Raw genomic sequence first — 17,867 nt, 5'->3', positions numbered from 1 at the left:
CCCCGGCGCCGGTGACAACCGAGACGTCGCTGCACTCCTCCTTCAGAAAAAAACAAACCAAATCATCATCTCTGTTTTGCCCATTTAAAACTCCGTGAATCTTTCCTACAATGTTTTCTATACAGATCCAGTTACCCACCTTATTTGCTGGTAATGATGGCTAGGCTCCTTTTTATGAGTTAGATTAGAAATCAGACATAATTGTAGAACTCCAACTTGCTAATTAGTGGCAAATAAACTATTCATTAGTGGCAAATTAAAATCAAAACACACCTTATTCCTACTCCCTGACATACAATTTTGAAGGCACATATTGTTTCAAACGACAGCCTGTATCACTGGCACAGCAAATTGAGATCCTGAAAGGTTTCTCTCCAGGATAAATAATTAAAATATATTCTACTTTAATTGACATTACAGAGGACACAAATGAGGTTTTCCTTTTAGAAAGAAATAGCAGTTTCTAAATAAAGCTTTGCAGGCTGCAGAATGGAGGTTTCAACCAAATGAATAGTCATTACTACCTTTTCAATGATGTGGGCCTTTTGATCAGAAAAGAAATTAGCTCTAAAGGACAGACAATAGGAAGCCTGCCCTGCAATAGGAAGAAAATTAGATGGCTAAGGCTCTTAACACCTATTTCTATAAACCATGGAGCTTCTTGCTTTTCAATTACAGCTGTTCATTTCATATAAGGAAAGTGGAAAAACACAGGGGGAATATAAACTCTGTTGCACCAAAAAAGCCCAAGATAGGGCAGGCTGGCAGTCTTCCCATTTCCCTTTGTTTTTATTATAATCAGTTAGCTAATATTATATATTTTATAATACCAAGAGTATCCAGTATAGCGTCCTCTAGGTCAATTGAGCAATCGAGATGGACTATATTCAGTAAAGGAACTAGTAAAACATGAGAAACTTTAAGTTAGGTAGTTGGATGTTTCCACTGCATATCAAATAATACATTTTGCACGTGCATCTCATTCTTGTGTGCATTTTTCAGAGAAAACAAAACAAGACTGAAGAACTTGAGGAAAACAAAATGCTGAATAACACTGTGCTGTCTTTTGGTTATAGTAAAATAACTCCAGTTCTTCTGAATTGAAACAAATGTTCTTTCATTATACTCAGGACTGAGGGATTATTTCAGACATGTTCTCCCCACATTACTTTTAACTCATACATCTCGGTTGTTTTAGAAATCACACTCTTACTTTTAAAACTTAAAATTAACGTCTTGTGTAATAATTCTAAAATATGGCTTCTCCTTTGAATTATTTCGTTTGGACATTATATTTGAACATTGTTATTTCTCCTGAATATAAAACTAATATAAGTTTTCTTATGAATCTGAGACACAATCATAAAAGCACACTTTTCTTCCTCTACCATTTCTCCCTAGCCATGCTTTTATGATTAGGTGTAACAAGTAGATGATAATTTGTTATTAGCCATGATTTGAACATATAATAGTCACAAGGCTTTATCATAAACAAGTCCTGTTCTCATATTGACTCAGCTAGACTATGGAGATCTCTAACAAATAACATAAAATCACAGAGATTCGCCCCCCCCTTTATTTTTCCCATTCCATTCTTTCTTTCTTTCTATCTATCTATCTATCTATCTATCTATCTATCTATCTATCTTTCATTCTTTCTCCTTTCTCTCTCCTTTTTCTTTTTCCTTTTCCTTTTCCTTTATTTTTCTGTTTCTCTCTCCCTGTTGTACTATTTGTTTAGAAATAAGGCTACATGGCTAATTCAAAGGGGTGATCAAATATATATGAATTGGTTTTGCTGTTATAAGGTGTCTTATAATTATCCTTTTCACCCTCAAACAAGTAAGTGTTCAATAAAAATTACTTTCTTTGTTCAGAAAACTAAATCACATTTGTCTTCTACCTAGAAGTGATTTTAATATGAAATACGAATGACAGCTTTTTATTCAGTGTCTGTATCCCCCTTTACTCCTGCTTTGACCCTGTGATATATAGGAATAAACAACAAGAAATAGTTTAATCTGTTAAGAATGATCTCCTAACTAAAAAATTGGAGTCACTAATGTCAGTATTTGAAGTAATCTCCCTGCTTAAGAGTAGTTAGAAGATTATGATTAATGCATAATCTGCCTCACTTTTTACCGGGTCAAAAATTCCATTTGTTTCGTAAGATCTTAATTAAAATTTCACTTTATTTGAAATGAATTTGTCTGAGAAAAGTTACCCATACTAGCTAGTGGGAAAAACTTCCCTCCGTGCAAACAGGCAGCTCAAGTGTCACTGACACTTCTGCAATTCAAAATACAATACCTATATCAGTGAGGAGATGAAGAACTTGAGAAAACCCAGTACTGGTGCTGCAATTCTCAGTCCAGACCTCACAGTGACGTTTTACTTCTGGTAGTATCTTCAGTCCATGTAAACAAGTGGAGGGTAAAGAACTGTCTGCAGGAGAACAAATGAATCTAAACTGACCTTGACTCTCAAAATCTGGAAATCTCACCTAAAATTGTTGAAGTATCAGAGTAACGAGATTTTGGAGCAAAGTTCTGCTAAGAATAGAGAAGTAGGGAACCTAAAGAGCTTTGAAAACTAGAGTGAACAGTTTGTAAGTGGGGCTATGTTGGAGGGGTTGGACACGATCAGATCTAAAAGGCATCAATACAAGCTCACTGTTAGCAGGGAGAGGTTTCAATTCCTTTAGCCCTCCCAGTCCACCATGGAGAAGACGTGGCCAGCCATGAGAGCAACTCACTAGACTTGAAGATCCTTTCTGGTTTTTTTTTTTCCTAACATATATTGATAAATGAGGGCAATATGCACTCCACAGCCTTTTGTAAAGCAAATGTATGCATATACAAATACAATAGGTATAAAATAACAGAAATAGAACTCACTGAAGAATCAGTTATTATATGGACTGTTTTCATGGCACAAACACATTTCTGACCTGAACATGAGTCACAAATAACTACACCATTTAAATGAATATTCAGCACTCATCCTCTATTTCTAGAATAGCTCAAATCAATTACCTGATATTGAAGGTATCTCCCAAGAACTGCTGAATTCCCAGTCTTGCTGAAAAGTGCAAAGACTCAAGACTAACCACCATCAGAATTCTCTATTACTGCTTACTTATAGATGCAATGACTGCTTAGGGCTATGAACAATGGAGCATATGCTCAAGGTTCCTATTACCTATGTTAGTGGTCAACATAGGTAACAACATGGTCAACATTGACTCTGCAGATAACACCTCTTCTCCTAGTAGGGCAAGTACAGTTGGCACTTGCAGAGGAAGAACTTATGCAATGACAGAGAAGTTAAGTACTTGTGAAACAGGTATTTCAAGGCCATTTTTGAAACAGGTGGACCAGTCACACAATGTGCATCTAGAGGCACACAGTGGATCTCGCTGGTGGTGCACCCATCACCTTTCTCATTCAAAGAATCTGATCAAAACCCAATTCTCCTTGGTTAAGAGGCCCTTTTGATTCCACTAGATTCCCTTCTCCGGACCTATCAGGAACATGTGCAGGGTAATTACTGGGAGATGGTGCTCCTTGCTCCATGGGACAGTGATGAAGTACAGGAGTGTAAGGTGTTTCCAGGTGGATTAGACATTGGGTCTGAATGTGGGTGAGGGTCACAGGATTCTCATCATGTTAGAAAAGAGAAAAAACCCCACCAAACACAACCTTATTCTGGCAGAAGAAAACAAAAGGCTACTCAGTGAGTGTAGCATGGAGGGGAAGAGGGGATTTAGTATGCAGTCCTGAGGCTACTACCTGAAGAGCCCTGTTAGGAAGTGAGGAAGAGGGTGCTGTGTGATCCAGGAGAAGCTACAGGGGGAAAAGGCTTCAAAAGGAACCATTCAGTGGCAGAGAAGGGAAGCCAGGTGGGAGACCATGTAGTCTGTAGGGCAGTTTATGTCCTCTGTGGCATGGTTGGTCTTCCTTTTGGTATCTTTTTCTGTTGTCAGCTGACACCATCTTCCTGGCCCACCCCATTCACACTTTTGCAAAATAACCTATCAATATAAGGTTCAGTTTCTTTTTGAAAAGGATTCCATGACCCCTTGGAAAATAGTGTAATCTCACAAAACTGTCATACTCGACTTTGATTTAACTTGATTTGAAGACTTCACAAACAAAGCATATCTAAAGGATGTCAAGTGAAGTGTTAGGAATTAGCGTTCCGAAGTATATTGTACAGAGGTTATTTAATCCATAGGATTGTCTGCTCTTATTTATTTGTTAGAGGATATTTGGATTGGAGCTGAAAAATAATTGTAGGTTGATAAGAAAACACTTGGTATTTATGATTTTAATCAGTGTTAATGCAGACTTGATTTCTGTATCGGATTTCCAATTTCTATACACAAACTCTTTATAGACTCAAGCCTGCGCTATTTGCACAGCAATGGCTCCCAGTAAAGCTAATGGAAAATTAGTGGGAGGTAGTTGTGCCTTCGTGTTGCATGGAAAAAACAGACTGTTCTTATTAGCAGTGATGCTACTTCTCATTGCAGGTTCAGTCAAGCTAAACTGCACGAAGAATGGCAGCTAACTCACACAAAGCATTGCAACATTCATATACAGTCTTTAAATAAAAAATGAGGACCTTACTTTTCCATTCTCCAGATTCCGTAAAATAAAATGAACTGCAGGTTTTATTTTGATGCTTTTATGGCTCTTCCTATCACGGTATTTGAATATATTACAATAATCAGTGCAGTTTTTACTTAGCAGTATTCCATGTGAGGTGAGGAAGTACTAGCTCTATTTATAGATGAGGGATTCAGACAGCAGGCATAATAGTAATACATGAAAACTTTCTGAAAGACACAGGAAATACGTGTCTTTCATCTCAGGAGGGAGGTGGAATCAGATCTCTTCAGCTAGATCAGATTAGCCCAGGGCTTGGTCATCTGCATATCTGTGACAGATCATGTCCATAAATATTACAAGCTGAAAAGGACTTAAAGCAAACCTGAACTAATGGAAAGGGAACAGTCAGATCTACATTTTGTAACTCACTGGGAACAGTCCAAATGAAACACCAGGACAAAAGAATCCAGAGAATGGAGAAAATGTTATCAATCCTATCTAAAGCTTTACATATTTGTAACTTGGTTAAATAATATGTAAAGAATATGCTTTGAATGATCTGGGGACTAACAAGGGTGGTATGGAAAATATTCTATTAGTGTAATTATAGAAAAAAAGATGAAACTTTCTAAAGACTAAAAGTTAGTCTGCAAAAAACATTTTTTTCAAGCTCATGCAAGACATAGTTAAGACAGATGGTCTTGGCTCACAGCTAGGATGTCTACTGAAACATAGAAAACCGGCACCTTCGTGTACCAGCATAAATAGGAATAGTAATCACATGTCCCTCCTTAGCAAAGGTTCCGTGGGTCCTGCACTGCTTGGTTAACGGGATGATTTCCTAATCCAGGCGAGGGCACTCTGTGCTTCTTGCAGCGTTCAGGTGCTTCTCAAGTGCTGCCACAGGATACACAGCTACCAGGTAGAACATTGTCATGTAAGGGAAAAGTGTTACTATTTTTCCTATTCAAAACTAATCATGAACCATAGAACATATTTAAATTTACAGTGTTATTATTCCTTTGGATTTCCTTAATTTGTATCTGAGGAAATGAGAGCTACAGAGAAAAGATGTCTGCACTGTTGTATAGCATGAAAATGCACAATCAATCAGAATTAAGCAACAATCATACTTCCCAGACTAATCATTTTCCATTGATAACTGTTACACCATGACTGTAGATTAATCAAGTGAAGACATGAGCTTGAACCAACCACACATTTTTAAGGTTTACTACCTTACGCTTACCTGCACACTTCCAGATTGAAGGTCGATGTGAGACCTGCTGGATTTACACTTATGCTGTTACAGCTTACTTAAAAAACTTTGTTTGAAGATTAAGAGCAAAGCCAGGTTCCACTGTTTGGTGACATGTGCTGACTTCCTGCTCAAAAAAGGACAAGACAGCACAGAGGACATGAACTGGTCAAAAGAAACCCCTCTATTTCTAGGTCTTTGGGTCTGATCCCAAAGGGCTACAAAAGAAAAAAACTGTCTGGTAGGTGTTGCTGGCTTATGTACACTGAGCTGGAAATCCTTGGTTCTCTTACTCTGTATTCATTTTTGCGTCATTAACTCTTAAATAACTTGCAATTATAACTCAGTGTGCTGATTTTGGCTGGAATAGAGTTAATTTTCTTTACAGTAGCTGGTATGGGGCTATGTTTTGGATTTGTGCTGGAAATAGTGTTGATAATACGGGGATGTTTCTGTTATTGCTGAGCAGTGCTTACACAGAGTCAAGGCCTTTTCTGCTTCTCACACCACCCCACCAGTGAGTAGGCTGGGGGTGCACGAGAAGTTGGAAGAGGACACAGCCAGGACAGCTGACCCCAACTGACCAAAGGGATATTCCACACCATCTGACGCCATGCTCAGCGTATAAAGCTGGGGGAAGAAGAAGGAAGGGGGGGATGTTTGGAGTGATGGTGTTTGTCTTTCCAAGTAACCGTTACGTGTGATGGAGCCCTGCTTTCCTGGAGATGGCTGAACACCTGCCTGCCGATGGGAAGGAGTGAATGAATGCCTTGTTTTGCTTTGTTTGCGTGCGCGGCTTTTGCTTTCCCTATTAAACTATCTTTATCTCAATCCATGAGTTTTCTCACTTTTACTCTTCTGATTCTCTCCTCCATCCCACCAGGGGGGAGTGAGTGAGCGGCTGTGTGGGGCTTAGTTGCCAGCTGGGGTTAAACCACAACACTCAGTCATCATGAACTGAATGTGGTAAGGGGACTGTACATAGCGCTCCTGCACATAAAGAGCCCTCAAGTTAAACTGCCAGAAAAGTGTGGATAAACAGGTCTTGGTTCTGTTCATACCATTACATTTGTGATGAAATAGAGGACTTTTGAGGTGAAAAAAATGCTAATCAAGTATTTATCCCTATTCCTGTGTTAACATCACACACACAAAAAAGCAACATTTCCGCATTCAGAATTATATCAGAAAAATTGTTGCCACAATATAAAGTGGCATTAAAATTTTCCTGGTCATTTATCAGCTTCTGGCCCTGCTACCACTACACATTTGATCTATTTTCCACTGAGCTAATTAGTCAACTAGCAACATGAACTATTTATTTACAGACTTGAAGAAATACCCGACCCTTGGCTTATTGCCTAGAATAGAGCTGAAATGGTTATACTAATCACGCACCTGCCATTTTTGTCCGCTACAAGCTTGCAAAATGAGAGGGATTTTTTAAATTATGATTTTTTACTTATTATGCTCATGGCATCAGGCCAGGTCATGCATGTTTGCTCAATGAGATGTTTCAGAACCATGATGATTACAGCTTATATATCTCTAGGTCATAGAGATATATAAATCTAAATAATGACATTGTAAAATTTACATCAATAGATAATTGATGTAAATAATATCTAAAGGATGATGATGATAGATACTTGTAACACATTGATCAAATATAGACTCTGATTACACTGACTGTTAGTGTGATCAATACTGTTTAGCTTTTCATGTTATGCCTGTCATGTTCCCAAAATTCTGGTGTTTACAGATTGGACAAATACATATGTACACATACAGACACACACATTGGTAGGCACAATCACAGAGAAACTTAGAGCAAGAATAAGATAAAACTGAAAAATCTCTTTCTATTTTGTTTGTGTGGTAGTTGTCCGAGAGTGAATCAGTATTCCCACTTAAATAATAGTGAAGTTGCAGGCTAGGCACTATACAGCATAGACCCTAACTTATTAATGGCAGAACATATTTTGTTCTGTCATTCTTTTCACTTAGATTTAAGGTAATATTATATACAATTATCAGTCTTTCCCAGTAAATTTTTCTGTAAATAAGTCAGTTTGCATTATCATTTCTGAAGTTTGAGGCATAGGAGTAGGACAAATTTGAGAAGACTCTCTGTTTTGAATTATTCTCTGCTGTGTTTCTGGGGAAAGGGTAGTTAAAGACAAACATGATCAAAATTATAGACAATAAGGTATATAGTCTTCAGGATAAATTATCTGTTGATGTAAATTTTACAATGTCATTATACCATTGACTTTACTGCACCTGCAATTTACAGCATAAGAAAACACAACCTACTGCTTTTTTTAGAAAACACATAAGTAGTCCCTTTACTCCATCTTTATAAAATGGATAGAAGAATGATAATTTAATTCACCGAGGTTAACATTGATGGTATGATTTTACAAGTCACTTCAACTGGCTGATTAAAACTGGTTAAATTAATAGATGTCTTCACCTGCATATGAAGAATAGGACTCCATAATGTGAAAATTAAAAAAAAAAAGAAAAAGGGTTGCACATAGCATATTTTCACTTGCTTTGTATGAATTCTGTGTAACAGGAATGTGTTTAGTGATGTTGCTCCAGCTAATAGACTAGTGCAATAGGTGCAATATTTTGTGCAGTAGCTTCTTTCTAAAAAACTAGATGTGTCCATGTAAGTGTATACCAGACAAACTACTATAAAAAATGTAAATGGCTGAACAAGAACAGGATTACACATAATAAGGTAAAACCATTTTAGTACAAATACCCAAATGATATTACCACTACATGGGATTTTTTGGTCTTTAAGACATGCAGCAGTGCTTATAATCTGCATGTGAAATTACCATGATTGTGTGTGCATATGGGGTATTAGCAGGTGTGAATGGCCAACAAGGTAGTTGTCTATTTGCATGTGTGATAATGGTAAAAAGACACACAAATTAAGCTCACACCTGCTTAATCATTATGTAGCCAGGGCAGTTTTGTTTTGAGTACCAGACCTACAAGGTCCAACTGTAACATGCCTAAAGTCATATTAAGTTCTAAACTGGAAGAGTTGGTGTAAACACAACTGTCACTAGGTTGCCAAAATGCATACTAGATTTTTTTTATTACTGAAATCAGGCTACAGATTACTACCACCTTACATACTATTGATGAACAAATGGTGTATGATGTGTAACTGCAAAGTTTGATAGCAATATCAAGAAAGCTCAAATATGCATTCTGCCTAGATGAAGAATTTGATCTTGTTTGTTAGGTATATTATCTTTTTTGTTGTTGTTGCTCTTTGAGAGAAAATATTCTATTTTAGGACATTTCTCATGTAGTCAAAATCAATTGCATCAGAACAATTATGTTTGGAGTAGCATCATCCAGTTTTGTGGAAAAACATGAACTGAACAGGAGCATAGCCTCTTAACAAACAAGATGTTTGAGTGCTAATTGAGATCAAGTAGCAAACAGTAACTAATCTGAAATCTAGTAATGCTTGCATGTGTTATGTAGTTAAAGACTAATAGATACAAATGAAGTTAAAATGCCAGAAGTGTTTTGGGGGAATTTGACACACGGCTTCCATGAACTTCAGGCAATGTGGGGAGGTAGTAAGCACAGGATATTTGCTTGTAGCAGCAGACTACATAAAGGAACTCAAGATAATTGGAATTATACTCACTCACTTCTGAAAAAGTGAATAAAAATGCCATCAGATACTGCTTTTCAGTTGCTTACTGATTCCTAATTAATTTCACTCTTGAACTGAACATCTTTTATTGCATTTTCTATTTTTTAGCTAACACAGCTCAGTGTCCTGCTCTACTCTTCTTCTGAGAGTTAAATTTAACTAAGTTACTGGATGACAAATATGTTATTGTAGTAGGTGTCATATTACCAGTAGTTTGATAAACAGTCATCTCTATTTTTATTATTTAGTTGGCCGCTGAGATTATCTCAAGGAAGTAACTTCCCTTTTTCTCTGCTCACATAGTCTGTAGTATATTCCTATTGTTCTGTCACATGGGAATTTAACATTCCTGGTCTTACTGCACATGTTTTCTTAAAAATATTTACTGATCTTTAGTTCTGATATCAGGATACCAAACGCCAGACTAAGAGCATTCTGATATGAGTGTAAATCCAATGATACAGTATGACTACTGCTGAGTTACCTTACATTTATCTCAGTACCACTGAAATCCAACCAGAAACTGGAATCTATTTTCCCTTTGAATTGGATCCAGATTTTCATTAAGAATATTACTCAAAACTACAGTAGGATTTAAATCAGACCTTTTAGATAGGATTCTAGATATCCTGAATCAACAGCAAAATGTCAAGTAGGGAATCTGCAGACTGTTGTTACTTGAGAAGATCTAGCCCAGGCAATTCAGGTCTATGAGCCTCTTTCCCAAATTAACCCTGCATAGACACACAGAACAGCATTTGGCTCCCAGCTCTGGTCCTCATCCTGCCTCTAGCACAGACTCAGGCTCTGGTAAGGTAAATACAAGATGTGTTACTGAAGGAACAGACCCTTATGTCTGTCATTATGTGTTGATTTTAAAAAATCCATTAATAAATTGCCTTTAAGGAAAAAAACAATCATAATCCTCCTTAATAGTCATCAAGCTGTAAATGAAGCTTAACAGTAAAATTCGATTAAAAAAAGGACAAAAGTTACACTTCATTTTCCTCAGGAGTTACTTACAGTCATTTTAAAGTCAGTATACTTTAGCTAGCTACCTAAAGCCACTAGTTATCTATATGAAAAGAGTAACTAAATTATAGGCGTTTCTTTATTCCACCATAAATTGACAAGTTCTAACAAGACAGTTTGTTTGCTTTTATTGTTCAAAAGCTCCAAAGTCTTTACTGTCTGCTTCTCCACTTGTCTTAAATGTTTGATTAAGCACTGTGAGAATTGTCAGTATTGATAAACTTCTTTCCAGTACATTAAGCACTCTAATCCTTTACATTCCTACTCTATCTCCATTGCCAAGTCAGTCAGCTTCCTTAGCACTTGATTTTAGGCCAATATTTGCATTAGAAATGGTCTATAAATAAAAATTACTGCAATAGCAGGAAAAATTCTTTTTCTGCATCTGAAGAATTCTAACAGAAACAGTACGCGAAAGGCTCTGCTTGTTCTTCTGTAATCACAGGAATTAAATAGCTATCTAGTGAGCTAATTAAAAGGGTAATTAAATTCTGCACTTTTTTTCCAGTTTTCTAAAAATCTTAATTTTGATGAGTGGTAATGCTATTTATCTTTCCTTCACGAGCTTGAACTAAGCAGCAGTTTTTTGGTGTCTGTACTGTATTTTGGATTAGACAGCATGTTTATTGTGATAATTTAATAGAAGGACGTTCAAATCAGAAAGTTCAGAACTCAGTATGAACTCTGTCGATTTTTGGCACTGTTAGGGTCAGCATTTTCTTTTTATTTTTTTATTGCATTTCTTTCTTTGTATTGTTCCAACATTGACATTTATGCCTCAAATCTAGAATGCCTCAAAATCTATTTTTCAACGCATAAGATATTTAATTTAGAGTGCAATGTTGCACAATTTGACTTTGTTTCACTTTATTTCCTTTTTGTCTCCTTAAGTTTCACTTGGGTGAATTCTGGGGATAGAAGCACATTTCAGGGCAGCAGGGACATGCTGTAAATGATGTACATTTGTATCAGGTTACACAAACATACCTAAGTTTAGAATTTGTTTCCATACAGATAATCAGCTAAATAGCTGCGTTAGCTACACAACGTTTGTGTAGCATATTTGTGAATGCTTCTTCAAATTCACACTCAGCTAATTTCATCAGAATCAGGAATTCTTATTATCATTTTTCTCTGGCCATACCTATGAGCTATATGAAACAGCACGGTTCTATTGTCCTTGCTGGTGCTTCACAAATTTCAACCAGCCAAGGGTTTGCCTGCATATCTGTAGGACACTGGCAGAAAACTTTAGTATCTCCTCTTCTGTATTTTGTGAATGTAAAACTTCTGTGAACTCAGATAGGTAATTTGGATGCAAAAAGTATTTAGTATTTCAACACTAGTACCATCTTAGGAAATATCTTCACACAAGCTTAATTTACCTTGTCACAACTGCTACAGAACCATGCCATTTCGAAATCACTGTGTGCTTATATTTGTTCTTATCAAAGGCTGACCAAGTTCAGTACATCATTTGCATGCTTCCCCTTTAAAAGATGATTTGGGAATGCCACACGCAACACAGAATGAATAACAGTGGTTAGCCAGGGCAAAAGTGTAAACACCAAGTCCTAACCCTGTAATCTTTACATAGACATCGTTTCCAGGGACAGTAGTAGGTATTTTGCCTGAGTAAAAGCAGGAGGATCAGGCTCCACAGTGCAATTTTATATGAAAATGAAGTGGATAAGATACTTCTATCAGGCTCATTTAAAATAAAATAGGAGGGCTGCCTTTTGTCTGCACTGCTAATAAGAAAAATATGCTAGAATAGAAGGTATTTGTAATAAGGTATGTTCCCATTTTTCTCAATTTTGACCAGTTTTCTTTGATATGATTATGGATGTCATATATAAATGGTATTTCTTCAGGGTGGATTGATTAATTTTGGAGATGTACATTCTTCTAGTACATATATAAGAATTGACCATTTATATATAGGGGAAGAGAAAGGGTAGAGAGACATACAGAAAACAGACAGTGTAGCAAAGAACATTGTGTCTGCAGCATTCTTCATAAATAACATGAATCACACAGAATTGCCAGAGATTATTTTAATGGCTCAACCCTTATGCTGTTATGGTAATTACAGAGAGAGTTTTAAGCCCCTCTGCCAGGAAAATTATGCATCAAAAAAGTAAAATTTTATAATGAATTTCAATTGTTATTCAAAATTCTTCATCAGAACTTTGGGGATTATCACGAGTATATTTTTCCTTCTGGAGAACCATAAACAGTGCTTAAAAAACCAGCAGAAAACATGCAGTATATCCAAAATTGATGTAACTGTTATTGATTTCAGTGAAATGGTGCTGATTTACCCTGAATGAATTCCTAGCTCATCTTTTCTATATGTGGGAGAAAACTACTTTAGGATGAAAGGCTCCTGGATAGGCAGGGACATACTTTATGACAGTTAAGTCCATTTAAGTCCACTGTTTACCTGCTGGCTTAGGGAATCAGTTGAGGTTACATATGTCCAGAGTTTCTCAGTCCGTCCTTTCTTTCCTTGTGGAAATTCTGTCCAGGAAGAATTTGTGGAGTTAGCCTCTTTGTCTCTGATTTCTGCACATCCAGCAGTTAGGTCAGAGGAGCAGATACCTGAGTAAGCGTGTCTTACGCACGCTGCATTTTGTGCCTGTGCACTGATTTCTGTCTGGAGAATCATGGACATATCTTCGGCAACCCTGGTGATTCATAATGCCATTGTAAATTTTCTGGTTCAGAGTGAGGTACTGAGCAACAGGTTTTCAGAATTATTTTGACCTTCTTATCTTCTGCAACAGGGCTGAAGAAGTAGAAATAGTGACCACTGCCTCTGTTTTTGCTGTGAAGTAGCTGCTCCATCAGAATGGATCTTGCCCTCAGTACATTCAACACCAAAGGCTAAACTCACTTAGACAACTTTTTCATCAATTAGTAGCTAACTGCAATGCATCCTATTCATTTAAACGTAAAAACTCAGTGCTATGTATCAAAGGGGGATAGAATCTGGCTCTGGAGAGCTGAATACATAGAAATAAAAGGTCTGTTTGCAGAGCAAGGGGGCTAGCACGCAAGGTGGTCTCTGTGAATGATCTGATTGTAGGTGTAGATTTTCCACAGGTGAGAGACAATAAGGCATTGTCTACATGTAGAGTTGGTACCTTCTAGTTCTCTGTAAATTCATATTGTAGCTTAATGCTCACTTGCTGCCTCTTGTAGACAAGCCCCAAGATAATTGTTCATATTAAAAAAGCTGTTCTTTCTTTAACAGGAATCTTCTATCTCTCTAAAGCAGTATATTAAAGACAGATTAGAAGGAAACCCTCAAAAGCTGCTAAACAGACGTAAACAAAAACACTAGGAAATTTTATACACATGAAAACAATGATACAAGAGTTTTCCAAGTACGATAACATCACTCCTTGTATCATACCAAATTAATAATATCTCTCAAGCACCTGCCTAAACCAGAAGTCTTTCCAAGAGACTAAGCATAACCTCTCTCATTAAATCAGCATTCAGAGGGCTAACTAGCAGATGCTGCTGACATGAACCCAAATGTAATCTCTTTAACCTTGTCCTGTGGGGAGCAGACAAGTCATGACCGAGTAATTCCAACTAAATTAGATTTTATGTGAAAGTGTATAATCTAAATTAAATTTGATTAAAATGATTCACTGATTTGTGTTTGCTTTTAAAGGTCCTAATGTAGCCAAGGTGACCAGTTTTCAGTAATCTGTGTAATCAGATAAATTTATTTTTACATCCTTGAATCAAGATTTTTTTATCCAGTAGATTTTTCTATATTAATCATATTTTTCTTGAATATCCATGGATAGATTAGGTGTTTTCTCTTCACACAGAGGCTCACTGTAATTCAATTTTCATCGTGTTAATGAAGAAAATGGTGAAATCTAACTGTGGTGACTATAAAGACTAACTGCAAAGAGAGAATCATCAGGTCATCAGCTGATCAGAGGACAATATCAAATGTAGAAGACTGTAAGACAAGTGAATCAGAAAGGGCTAGGGGAAAGATTCTTTTTCTGTTCTCCTACCCCCAAAACCCTGTTCAGTGGGAAGCTTTGCTCAGCATAGACTCACTGCAGCAATAGGAGTGGAATTCTGCAGCTGCCTGTTTGTGTAGTGATAAATTTCCTGGGCTTAACCCCTTCACATCCTTTTCCCCTACTGGGAATTTATTGGGAATTTATTATTCTTGGTCACTGACTTTATTACATTTTTAAATCTTAATTGAATACTGCTAGTACTGGTTAGTGACTGTATTCTCAACACTAATAGTCTGCAATCAGCAAACAACATATAGGTACTAATTAAGACTTATTAAAATAGCATGACAATTTTATTTAATGTATAAAGTCAGGGGTTGCTGTGTGCTGAATGTAACTTTTAATTTCAATGGGAAGAAGGTCATGGACTCTATACAAGAATTTCTGTAATTTTTTATAAGAAGCTGCTGTTACCACTTTTTCAGATACCGTTTCTCTCAGGTATCTGGTGGCTTTTTTTTTTTTCTTGGACATCATATTTGTTGATGTCAATTCATCCATGTCAATTTGTCCATTCAAACCATAGTTTGAAGGCCCTGCTACAAATCCACAGTTCTATAATGAACAGGACTTACTAGAAGGTTACAGGTCATCTTTAGAGACGTTAATAGATCTGAAACAGTGCCTGGTTATGTTAGTATGAAAAGGCTTAAAGTTGCAGAAGGAAATTAAGATGTATTATTGGTGATGTTACCCAGGTGATACTGCTGTACAACCCTCCTGTTAAATTTTGGGTTATGCACATATTAAACTGCAAACTACTCCAGGTAGCTATGGTAGAATATTGGAATAAATCAAAGGGAATGAGGTGCCCAGTGTTTACTTGGCATTTTATTCCTTTAGGCTGCTCAGATTGTTCTACCACCCTTAATTACCACAACTACAGTTCTTTGCTCATTCTTCCTTATCACCTCAACAGACCCTGCATAGACCAGATAGCTCACTAAGCCTGTTCCTTGCCTATGGAGCAAAACCCTTCAGCTCATGTTTAATTTTAAGTGTGGGAATATCTTCACAGATTTAAATGGGATTCTTCACAGGCTTAAAATTCAGCATGAGTTTCTGCCCTTTTCCGGAGTGGAGCAGAGTAAAACTGCCCTCTTCCTCAAAGACTATGTCTGAAATCTAGTCCGTAGTGCTCATCAACTTGTTTAACATGTTCTCGCTCCAGACAACATCTCTGGTGTTAAGACTCATATGAAGAAAATAAAAGCATGAGTCAGTAAACTGCTCCCTTCTCTACATTCTCCACTGGAAACAAAGCAAAGCTATTGCACCTCAGCATCTGCACTGGTTCGGAGCCAAGTGTTTTCTTTGTTCTTCTAGTTTTGAGTGGGAGAACAGAGAACAACATAAATTGTTTCCCTTCTCTAGAGGATCACTCCTCAGTTTCTTCTTAGCATAATGAAAAAAAGTGCACTATACTTCACTGATACTTTTTAAGTTTTGTGTTGTTTTTCTAACTACAAATTTACCTAAACCTTTTGTTGAACATTTGGAAAAAATCAGTTCTAATTTTTGGATTTATTTTTACTAGACACAGAGTTGGTGGAAACTATCCATATTCCAAAGATCCAACATTCAAAATAACCAAAACATGTACAGAAGTAAATTGAAACTATTCCATTTATAGACTTCCGTACCTTCTACCTATATTTTTGTTGTGCATGGAGCATTCATATTTGCTTATTAAATAGCCAGGTTGCATTCTGCTTGTTTAAATTCTAATGCCTTTTTTCTCATACCTTGAGACAGCTGTCCTCTTCTTCAATTAAAGTAACAGGATTATGAATGTCAGTGCTATATGACTTAGCAAAACTCTTAACTATGTGCTAAATTTTACATACATTAGTACGCTCTAACTCAGTGAGTGGAACTTAATCAGGCATGAGTGAAGTCACTGGAGCAGCTCTACTTTTGAAGGTGAGATAGAAAAGCTCTTTGGGGAGTGAGGAAACAAGATCAGATGAGTGTTGTTCCAAGAAAGCTTATAATATCCCTTCAATCACATTCTGTTTCTCTACATTTTGCATATGACAAATGCTCTTTCACTGGATCTTGAGTAACTACCCCAAAACAACAGTAAAGAAGAGAGAACCTGTAGCTTGTAAAAAGCAAGTGTGGGCCAGCCTAGTAATATCTCACTTATATTCACTCACATTAAAACTACAGTTTTATGTTTGGGAAGTTTGTGACCAGAAAAGTTAAGTCCTTTGCAGAATCGTGTTAAATTTTTAAAAATTACTAGTAATTGTTACTATAAAGAATAGCTCCTTATTTTTCATATCTAAAAGATTGAACCCTTCACCATGATTAATGAAGTCTGGTTGTTATCTACTTTTGTCATAAAAAATGATATACAAAAGAAACAGTCTGAAAAAACACAAAGGTAAAATGCTAGCATGAACATTTGTACCGACACTGCTAATTAAAAGACTTAACTTATTAGTCTTTAAGTAGCAAAAAAAAAAGAAACAAACAAGTATAATTTGCTAGATTAATTTTATGTTCTGTTCTATTTAATCAAACTATACCTATAGTGAAAATGACAAATCTGAGTTGTCAGACTATGGATGATAAGAAAGATAAAGGTCATATATTTTAATGTCATAGAAGGTCTTATTAAAGGAACCCTAATTACATTAGGTATCCATGAAACATTAATTAAATACTGTCTGAAATAATTAGGTCCAAGTTACTGATGATTTAATTAAACTCAGTTTTTTATTTTATAAGAAAACTACAGGTCCAGTATCAGTCTGTTAGCAGGATAATTGATAATGTGTCAGAAGAGCAAAATAGTAACCTTGACCAGCTACATCAGAAGGACACTATGATGAGCAGGTTGTCCTGCTTGCCACACCTTGTGGGGATGAAAACACATGGTGTGCTTGGTTTATTTCAAAAGGTGCAGAATTCAGAAGAAAGAAAGAGAAAGGTTTTGGCTCATATTCTCAACTTCTGTAAACTGTCATAGCATATCAGATAGTAGTTCCTGACCTCATAGTCCTGCTGAGATTCCTTGCAAATTTTGGTGAGGATTCTTGGCCTTATCAAGTAGTAGGACTTCTGCAACATAAGGCAGATACACACCTAAAAGCCTGGTTTTACATGCCCCCCAAAGTTGCAAACTCTTCTCCTATTCACCTCTACAAGGAAAAAATGATTTTGTAAATAAGCTAATGACTCCTCTGCATACAGGAGGCCCTGCC

This window comes from Pygoscelis adeliae, unplaced genomic scaffold (genome assembly GCF_000699105.1).
Source record: "Pygoscelis adeliae isolate BGI_AS28 unplaced genomic scaffold, ASM69910v1 Scaffold79, whole genome shotgun sequence".
Lineage (NCBI taxonomy): Eukaryota > Metazoa > Chordata > Aves > Sphenisciformes > Spheniscidae > Pygoscelis > Pygoscelis adeliae.
The sequence above is the reverse complement of the archived record's forward strand: the minus strand, read 5'-3'. Positions refer to the sequence as shown.